Below are 9,535 nucleotides of genomic sequence, written 5' to 3'. Positions count from 1 at the left end.
CATTGTCCCCTTACCTGCCCTCTGCTCCAGTGTCCCTCCTCCCCCCAGCCTTGCTTCCTGTAGTGATGACTACATCTGCCCCCCCCCCTGCAGTACCCTGGGGTATTATACTGCTGTCCCACCCCACTGGGGATCATTGTCCCCTTACCTGCCCTCTGCTCCAGTGTCCCTCCTCCCCCCCCCCCCCCCAGCCTTGCTTCCTGTAGTGATGACTACATCTGCCCCTCCCCCTGCAGTACCCTGGGGTATTATACTGCTGCCCCACCTCACTGGGGATCATTGTCCCCTTACCTGCCCCCTGCTCCAGTGTCCCTCCTCCTCCCCCAGCCTTGCTTCCTGTAGTGATGACTACATCTGCCCCTCCCTGCAGTACCCTGGGGTATTATACTGCTGCCCCACCTCACTGGGGATCATTGTCCCCTTACCTGCCCTCTGCTCCAGTGTCCCTCCTCCCCCCAGCCTTGCTTCCTGTAGTGATGACTACATCTGCCCTCCCCCCCTGCAGTACCCTGGGGTATTATACTGCTGTCCCACCCCACTGGGGATCATTGTCCCCTTACCTGCCCTCTGCTCCAGTGTCCCTCCTCCCCCCCCCCCCCCAGCCTTGCTTCCTGTAGTGATGACTACATCTGCCCCTCCCCCTGCAGTACCCTGGGGTATTATACTGCTGCCCCACCTCACTGGAGATCATTGTCCCCTTACCTGCCCTCTGCTCCAGTGTCCCTCCTCCCCCCCCCCCCCCCCACAGCCTTGCTTCCTGTAGTGATGACTACGTCTGCCTCTCCCTGCAGTACCCTGGGGTATTATACTGCTGCCCCACCTCACTGGGGATCATTGTCCCCTTACCTGCCCTCTGCTCCAGTGTCCCTCCCCCCCCCCCCAGCCTTGCTTCCTGTAGTGATGACTACATCTGCCTCTCCCTGCAGTACCCTGGGGTATTATACTGCTGCCCCACCTCACTGGAGATCATTGTCCCCTTACCTGCCCTCTGCTCCAGTGTCCCTCCTCCTCCCCCCCAGCCTTGCTTCCTGTAGTGATGACTACATCTGCCTCCCCCTGCAGTACCCTGGGGTATTATACTGCTGCCCCACCTCACTGGGGATCATTGTCCCCTTACCTGCCCTCTGCTCCAGTGTCCCCCCCCCCCCAGCCTTGCTTCCTGTAGTGATGACTACATCTGCCTCCCCCTGCAGTACCCTGGGGTATTATACTGCTGCCCCACCCCACTGGGGATCATTGTCCCCTTACCTGCCCTCAGCTCCAGTGTCCCTCCCCCCCAGCCTTGCTTCCTGTAGTGATGACTACATCTGCCTCCCCCTGCAGTACCCTGGGGTATTATACTGCTGCCCCCACCTCACTGGGGATCATTGTCCCCTTACCTGCCCTCTGCCCCAGTGTCCCTCCCCTCCCCCCAGCCTTGCTTCCTGTAGTGATGACTACATCTGCCTCCCCCTGCAGTACCCTGGGGTATTATACTGCTGCCCCACCTCACTGGGGATCATTGTCCCCTTACCTGCCCTCTGCTCCAGTGTCCCTCCTCCCCCCAGCCTTGCTTCCTGTAGTGATGACTACATCTGCCTCCCCCTGCAGTACCCTGGGGTATTATACTGCTGCCCCACCCCACTGGGGATCATTGTCCCCTTACCTGCCCTCAGCTCCAGTGTCCCTCCCCCCCCAGCCTTGCTTCCTGTAGTGATGACTACATCTGCCTCCCCCTGCAGTACCCTGGGGTATTATACTGCTGCCCCACCTCACTGGGGATCATTGTCCCCTTACCTGTCCTCTGCTCCAGTGTCCCTCCTCCCCCCCCAGCCTTGCTTCCTGTAGTGATGACTACATCTGCCGCTCCCTGCAGTACCCTGGGGTATTATACTGCTGCCCCACCTCACTGGAGATCATTGTCCCCTTACCTGCCCTCTGCTCCAGTGTCCCTCCTCCCCCCAGCCTTGCTTCCTGTAGTGATGACTACATCTGCCCCTCCCTGCAGTACCCTGGGGTATTATACTGCTGTCCCACCTCACTGGAGATCATTGTCCCCTTACCTGCCCCCTGCTCCAGTGTCCCTCCTCCCCCCAGCCTTGCTTCCTGTAGTGATGACTACATCTGCCTCCCCCTGCAGTACCCTGGGGTATTATACTGCTGCCCCACCCCACTGGAGATCATTGTCCCCTTACCTACCCTCTGCCCCAGTGTCCCCTCCCCCCCCCCCCCAGCCTTGCTTCCTGTAGTGATGACTACATCTGCCTCCCCCTGCAGTACCCTGGGGTATTATACTGCTGTCCCACCTCACTGGAGATCATTGTCCCCTTACCTGCCCTCTGCTCCAGTGTCCCTCCCCTCCCCCCAGCCTTGCTTCCTGTAGTGATGACTACATCTGACCCTCCCTGCAGTACCCTGGGGTATTATACTGCTGCCCCACCCCACTGGAGATCATTGTCCCCTTACCTGCCCTCTGCCCCAGTGTCCCCTCCCCCCCCCCAGCCTTGCTTCCTGTAGTGATGACTACATCTGCCTCCCCCCTGCAGTACCCTGCGGTATTATACTGCTGCCCCACCTCACTGGGGATCATTGTCCCCTTACCTGCCCTCTGCTCCAGTGTCCCTCCTCCCCCCAGCCTTGCTTCCTGTAGTGATGACTACATCTGCCTCCCCCTGCAGTACCCTGGGGTATTATACTGCTGTCCCACCTCACTGGAGATCATTGTCCACTTACCTGCCCTCTGCTCCAGTGTCCCTCCCCTCCCCCAGCCTTGCTTCCTGTAGTGATGACTACATCTGCCTCCCCCTGCAGAACCCTGGGGTATTATACTGCTGCCCCACCTCACTGGGGATCATTGTCCCCTTACCTACCCTCTGCTCCAGTGTCCCTCCCCTCCCCCCCCCAGCCTTGCTTCCTGTAGTGATGACTACATCTGCTCCCCCCCTGCAGAACCCTGGGGTATTATACTGCTGTCCCACCTCACTGGGGATCATTGTCCCCTTACCTGCCCTCTGCTCCAGTGTCCCTCCTCCCCTCCCCCCAGCCTTGCTTCCTGTAGTGATGACTACATCTGCCTCCCCCTGCAGTACCCTGGGGTATTATACTGCTGTCCCACCCCACTGGGGATCATTGTCCCCTTACCTGCCCTCTGCTCCAGTGTCCCTCCTCCCCCCCCCCCCCAGCCTTGCTTCCTGTAGTGATGACTACATCTGCCTCCCCCTGCAGTACCCTGGGGTATTATACTGCTGCCCCACCTCACTGGAGATCATTGTCCCCTTACCTGCCCTCTGCTCCAGTGTCCCTCCCCCCTCCCCCCAGCCTTGCTTCCTGTAGTGATGACTACATCTGCCTCTCCCTGCAGTACCCTGGGGTATTATACTGCTGCCCCACCTCACTGGGGATCATTGTCCCCTTACCTGCCCTCTGCTCCAGTGTCCCTCCTCCCCCCTCCCCAGCCTTGCTTCCTGTAGTGATGACTACATCTGCCTCCCCCCCCCCTGCAGTACCCTGGGGTATTATACTGCTGCCCCACCTCACTGGAGATCATTGTCCCCTTACCTGCCCTCTGCTCCAGTGTCCCTTCTCCCCCCAGCCTTGCTTCCTGTAGTGATGACTACATCTGCCCCCCCCCCCCCTGCAGTACCCTGGGGTATTATACTGCTGTCCCACCCCACTGGGGATCATTGTCCCCTTACCTGCCCTCTGCTCCAGTGTCCCTCCTCCCCCCCCCCCCCAGCCTTGCTTCCTGTAGTGATGACTACATCTGCCCCTCCCCCTGCAGTACCCTGGGGTATTATACTGCTGCCCCACCTCACTGGAGATCATTGTCCCCTTACCTGCCCTCTGCTCCAGTGTCCCTCCTCCCCCCCCCCCAGCCTTGCTTCCTGTAGTGATGACTACATCTGCCTCTCCCTGCAGTACCCTGGGGTATTATACTGCTGCCCCACCTCACTGGGGATCATTGTCCCCTTACCTGCCCTCTGCTCCAGTGTCCCTCCTCCCCCACCAGCCTTGCTTCCTGTAGTGATGACTACATCTGCCTCTCCCTGCAGTACCCTGGGGTATTATACTGCTGCCCCACCTCACTGGAGATCATTGTCCCCTTACCTGCCCTCTGCTCCAGTGTCCCTCCTCCTCCCCCCCAGCCTTGCTTCCTGTAGTGATGACTACATCTGCCTCCCCCTGCAGTACCCTGGGGTATTATACTGCTGCCCCACCTCACTGGGGATCATTGTCCCCTTACCTGCCCCCTGCTCCAGTGTCCCTCCTCCCCCCAGCCTTGCTTCCTGTAGTGATGACTACATCTGCCTCCCCCTGCAGTACCCTGGGGTATTATACTGCTGCCCCACCTCACTGGGGATCATTGTCCCCTTACCTGCCCTCTGCTCCAGTGTCCCTCCTCCCCCCAGCCTTGCTTCCTGTAGTGATGACTACATCTGCCTCCCCCTGCAGTACCCTGGGGTATTATACTGCTGCCCCACCCCACTGGGGATCATTGTCCCCCTTACCTGCCCTCAGCTCCAGTGTCCCTCCCCCCCCAGCCTTGCTTCCTGTAGTGATGACTACATCTGCCTCCCCCTGCAGTACCCTGGGGTATTATACTGCTGCCCCACCTCACTGGGGATCATTGTCCCCTTACCTGCCCTCTGCCCCAGTGTCCCTCCCCTCCCCCCAGCCTTGCTTCCTGTAGTGATGACTACATCTGCCTCTCCCTGCAGTACCCTGGGGTATTATACTGCTGTCCCACCTCACTGGAGATCATTGTCCCCTTACCTGCCCCCTGCTCCAGTGTCCCTCCTCCCCCCCCAGCCTTGCTTCCTGTAGTGATGACTACATCTGCCCCTCCCTGCAGCACCCTGGGGTATTATACTGCTGCCCCACCTCACTGGGGATCATTGTCCCCTTACCTGCCCTCTGCTCCAGTGTCCCTCCTCCCCCCAGCCTTGCTTCCTGTAGTGATGACTACATCTGCCCCTCCCTGCAGTACCCTGGGGTATTATACTGCTGTCCCACCTCACTGGAGATCATTGTCCCCTTACCTACCCCCTGCTCCAGTGTCCCTCCTCCCCCCAGCCTTGCTTCCTGTAGTGATGACTACATCTGCCTCCCCCTGCAGTACCCTGGGGTATTATACTGCTGTCCCACCTCACTGGAGATCATTGTCCCCCTTACCTGCCCTCTGCTCCGGTGTCCCTCCCCTCCCCCAGCCTTGCTTCCTGTAGTGATGACTACATCTGCCTCCCCCCTGCAGTACCCTGGGGTATTATACTGCTGCCCCACCTCACTGGGGATCATTGTCCCCTTACCTACCCTCTGCTCCAGTGTCCCTCCCCTCCCCCCCCAGCCTTGCTTCCTGTAGTGATGACTACATCTGCCCCCCCCCTGCAGAACCCTGGGGTATTATACTGCTGTCCCACCTCACTGGGGATCATTGTCCCCTTACCTGCCCTCTGCCCCAGTGTCCCTCCCCCCCCCAGCCTTGCTTCCTGTAGTGATGACTACATCTGCCCCTCCCCCTGCAGTACCCTGGGGTATTATACTGCTGCCCCACCCCACTGGGGATCATTGTCCCCTTACCTGCCCTCTGCTCCAGTGTCCTCCCCTCCCCCCAGCCTTGCTTCCTGTAGTGATGACTACATCTGCCTCCCCCTGCAGTACCCTGGGGTATTATACTGCTGCCCCACCTCACTGGAGATCATTGTCCCCTTACCTGCCCTCTGCCCCAGTGTCCCTCCTCCTCCCCCCAGCCTTGCTTCCCTGTAGTGATGACTACATCTGCCCCTCCCCCTGCAGTACCCTGGGGTATTATACTGCTGCCCCACCCCACTGGGGATCATTGTCCCCTTACCTGCCCTCTGCTCCAGTGTCCCTCCTCCCCCCAGCCTTGCTTCCTGTAGTGATGACTACATCTGCCTCCCCCTGCAGTACCCTGGGGTATTATACTGCTGCCCCACCTCACTGGGGATCATTGTCCCCTTACCTGCCCTCTGCTCCAGTGTCCCTCCTCCCCCCAGCCTTGCTTCCTGTAGTGATGACTACATCTGCCTCCCCCTGCAGTACCCTGGGGTATTATACTGCTGCCCCACCCCACTGGGGATCATTGTCCCCTTACCTGCCCTCTGCTCCAGTGTCCCTCCTCCCCCCAGCCTTGCTTCCTGTAGTGATGACTACATCTGCCTCCCCCTGCAGTACCCTGGGGTATTATACTGCTGCCCCACCTCACTGGGGATCATTGTCCCCTTACCTGCCCTCTGCTCCAGTGTCCCTCCCCCCCCCAGCCTTGCTTCCTGTAGTGATGACTACATCTGCCTCTCCCTGCAGTATCCTGGGGTATTATACTGCTGCCCCACCTCACTGGGGATCATTGTCCCCCTTACCTGCCCTCTGCCCCAGTGTCCCTCCCCCCCCAGCCTTGCTTCCTGTAGTGATGACTACATCTGCCCCTCCCCCTGCAGTACCCTGGGGTATTATACTGCTGCCCCACCCCACTGGGGATCATTGTCCCCTTACCTGCCCTCTGCTCCAGTGTCCCTCCTCCCCTCAGCCTTGCTTCCTGTAGTGATGACTACATCTGCCTCCCCCTGCAGTACCCTGGGGTATTATACTGCTGCCCCACCTCACTGGGGATCATTGTCCCCTTACCTGCCCTCTGCTCAGTGTCCCTCCTCCCCCCAGCCTTGCTTCCTGTAGTGATGACTACATCTGCCTCCCCCTGCAGTACCCTGGGGTATTATACTGCTGCCCCACCTCACTGGAGATCATTGTCACCTTACCTGCCCTCTGCCCCAGTGTCCCTCCTCCTCCCCCCAGCCTTGCTTCCTGTAGTGATGACTACATCTGCCCCTCCCCCTGCAGTACCCTCGGGTATTATACTGCTGCCCCACCCCACTGGGGATCATTGTCCCCTTACCTGCCCTCTGCTCCAGTGTCCCTCCTCCCCCCAGCCTTGCTTCCTGTAGTGATGACTACATCTGCCTCTCCCTGCAGTACCCTGGGGTATTATACTGCTGCCCCACCCCACTGGGGATCATTGTCCCCTTACCTGCCCTCTGCTCCAGTGTCCCTCCCCTCCCCAGCCTTGCTTCCTGTAGTGATGACTACATCTGCCTCTCCCTGCAGTACCCTGGGGTATTATACTGCTGCCCCACCTCACTGGGGATCATTGTCCCCTTACCTGCCCTCTGCTCCAGTGTCCCTCCTCCCCCCAGCCTTGCTTCCTGTAGTGATGACTACATCTGCCTCCCCCTGCAGTACCCTGGGGTATTATACTGCTGCCCCACCTCACTGGGGATCATTGTCCCCTTACCTGCCCTCTGCTCCAGTGTCCCTCCTCCCCCCCCCCCCCAGCCTTGCTTCCTGTAGTGATGACTACATCTGCCTCTCCCTGCAGTACCCTGGGGTATTATACTGCTGCCCCATCTCACTGGAGATCATTGTCCCCTTACCTGCCCTCTGCTCCAGTGTCCCTCCTCCCCCAGCCTTGCTTCCTGTAGTGATGACTACATCTGCCTCTCCCTGCAGTACCCTGGGGTATTATACTGCTGCCCCACCTCATTGGAGATCATTGTCCCCCTTACCTGCCCTCTGCTCCAGTGTCCCTCCCCCTCCCCCCAGCCTTGCTTCCTGTAGTGATGACTACATCTGCCTCCCCCTGCAGTACCCTGGGGTATTATACTGCTGCCCCACCTCACTGGAGATCATTGTCCCCTTACCTGCCCTCTGCTCCAGTGTCCCTCCTCCCCCCAGCCTTGCTTCCTGTAGTGATGACTACATCTGCCCCTCCCTGCAGTACCCTGGGGTATTATACTGCTGCCCCACCCCACTGGGGATCATTGTCCCCTTACCTGCCCTCTGCTCCAGTGTCCCTCCTCCCCCCAGCCTTGCTTCCTGTAGTGATGACTACATCTGCCTCTCCCTGCAGTACCCTGGGGTATTATACTGCTGTCCCACCCCACTGGGGATCATTGTCCCCTTACCTGCCCTCTGCTCCAGTGTCCCTCCTCCCCCCCCCAGCCTTGCTTCCTGTAGTGATGACTACATCTGCCTCCCCCTGCAGTATCCTGGGGTATTATACTGCTGCCCGCACCCTCACTGGAGATCATTGTCCCCTTACCTGCCCTCTGCTCCAGTGTCCCTCCTCCCCTCCCCCCCAGCCTTGCTTCCTGTAGTGATGACTACATCTGCCTCTCCCTGCAGTACCCTGGGGTATTATACTGCTGCCCCACCTCACTGGGGATCATTGTCCCCTTACCTGCCCTCTGCTCCAGTGTCCCTCCTCCACCCCAGCCTTGCTTCCTGTAGAGATGACTACATCTGCCTCCCCCTGCAGTACCCTGGGGTATTATACTGCTGCCCCACCTCACTGGGGATCATTGTCCCCTTACCTGCCCTCTGCTCCAGTGTCCCTCCTCCCCCCCCAGCCTTGCTTCCTGTAGTGATGACTACATCTGCCTCCCCCTGCAGTACCTGGGGTATTATACTGCTGCCCCACCCCACTGGAGATCATTGTCCCCTTACCTGCCCTCTGCTCCAGTGTCCCTCCCCCCTCCCCCCAGCCTTGCTTCCTGTAGTGATGACTACATCTGCCTCCCCCCCTGCAGTACCCTGGGGTATTATACTGCTGCCCCACCTCACTGGAGATCATTGTCCCCTTACCTGCCCTCTGCTCCAGTGTCCCTCCCCCCTCCCCCCAGCCTTGCTTCCTGTAGTGATGACTACATCTGCCTCCCCCCCTGCAGTACCCTGGGGTATTATACTGCTGCCCCACCTCACTGGAGATCATTGTCCCCTTACCTGCCCTCTGCTCCAGTGTCCCTCCTCCCCCCAGCCTTGCTTCCTGTAGAGATGACTACATCTGCCTCCCCCTGCAGTACCCTGGGGTATTATACTGCTGCCCCACCTCACTGGGGATCATTGTCCCCTTACCTGCCCCCTGCTCCAGTGTCCCTCTTCCTCCCCCAGCCTTGCTTCCTGTAGTGATGACTACATCTGCCTCCCCCCCTGCAGTACCCTGGGGTATTATACTGCTGCCCCACCTCACTGGAGATCATTGTCCCCTTACCTGCCCCCTGCTCCAGTGTCCCTCCTCCCCCCCCCCAGCCTTGCTTCCTGTAGTGATGACTACATCTCCCCCCCCCTGCAGTACCCTGGGGTATTATACTGCTGCCCCACCTCACTGGGGATCATTGTCCCCTTACCTGCCCTCTGCTCCAGTGTCCCCCCCCCCCCAGCCTTGCTTCCTGTAGTGATGACTACATCTGCCCCTCCCTGCAGTACCCTGGGGTATTATACTGCTGTCCCACCTCACTGGGGATCATTGTCCCCTTACCTGCCCTCTGCTCCAGTGTCCCTCCTCCCCCCCCCAGCCTTGCTTCCTGTAGTGATGACTACATCTGCCCCTCCCTGCAGTACCCTGGGGTATTATACTGCTGTCCCACCTCACTGGGGATCATTGTCCCCTTACCTGCCCTCTGCTCCAGTGTCCCCCCCCCCCCAGCCTTGCTTCCTGTAGTGATGACTACATCTGCCTCCCCCTGCAGAACCCTGGGGTATTATA

Source organism: Hyperolius riggenbachi, chromosome 3 (genome assembly GCF_040937935.1).
Source record: "Hyperolius riggenbachi isolate aHypRig1 chromosome 3, aHypRig1.pri, whole genome shotgun sequence".
Lineage (NCBI taxonomy): Eukaryota > Metazoa > Chordata > Amphibia > Anura > Hyperoliidae > Hyperolius > Hyperolius riggenbachi.
This window is presented reverse-complemented; position numbering follows the sequence as displayed.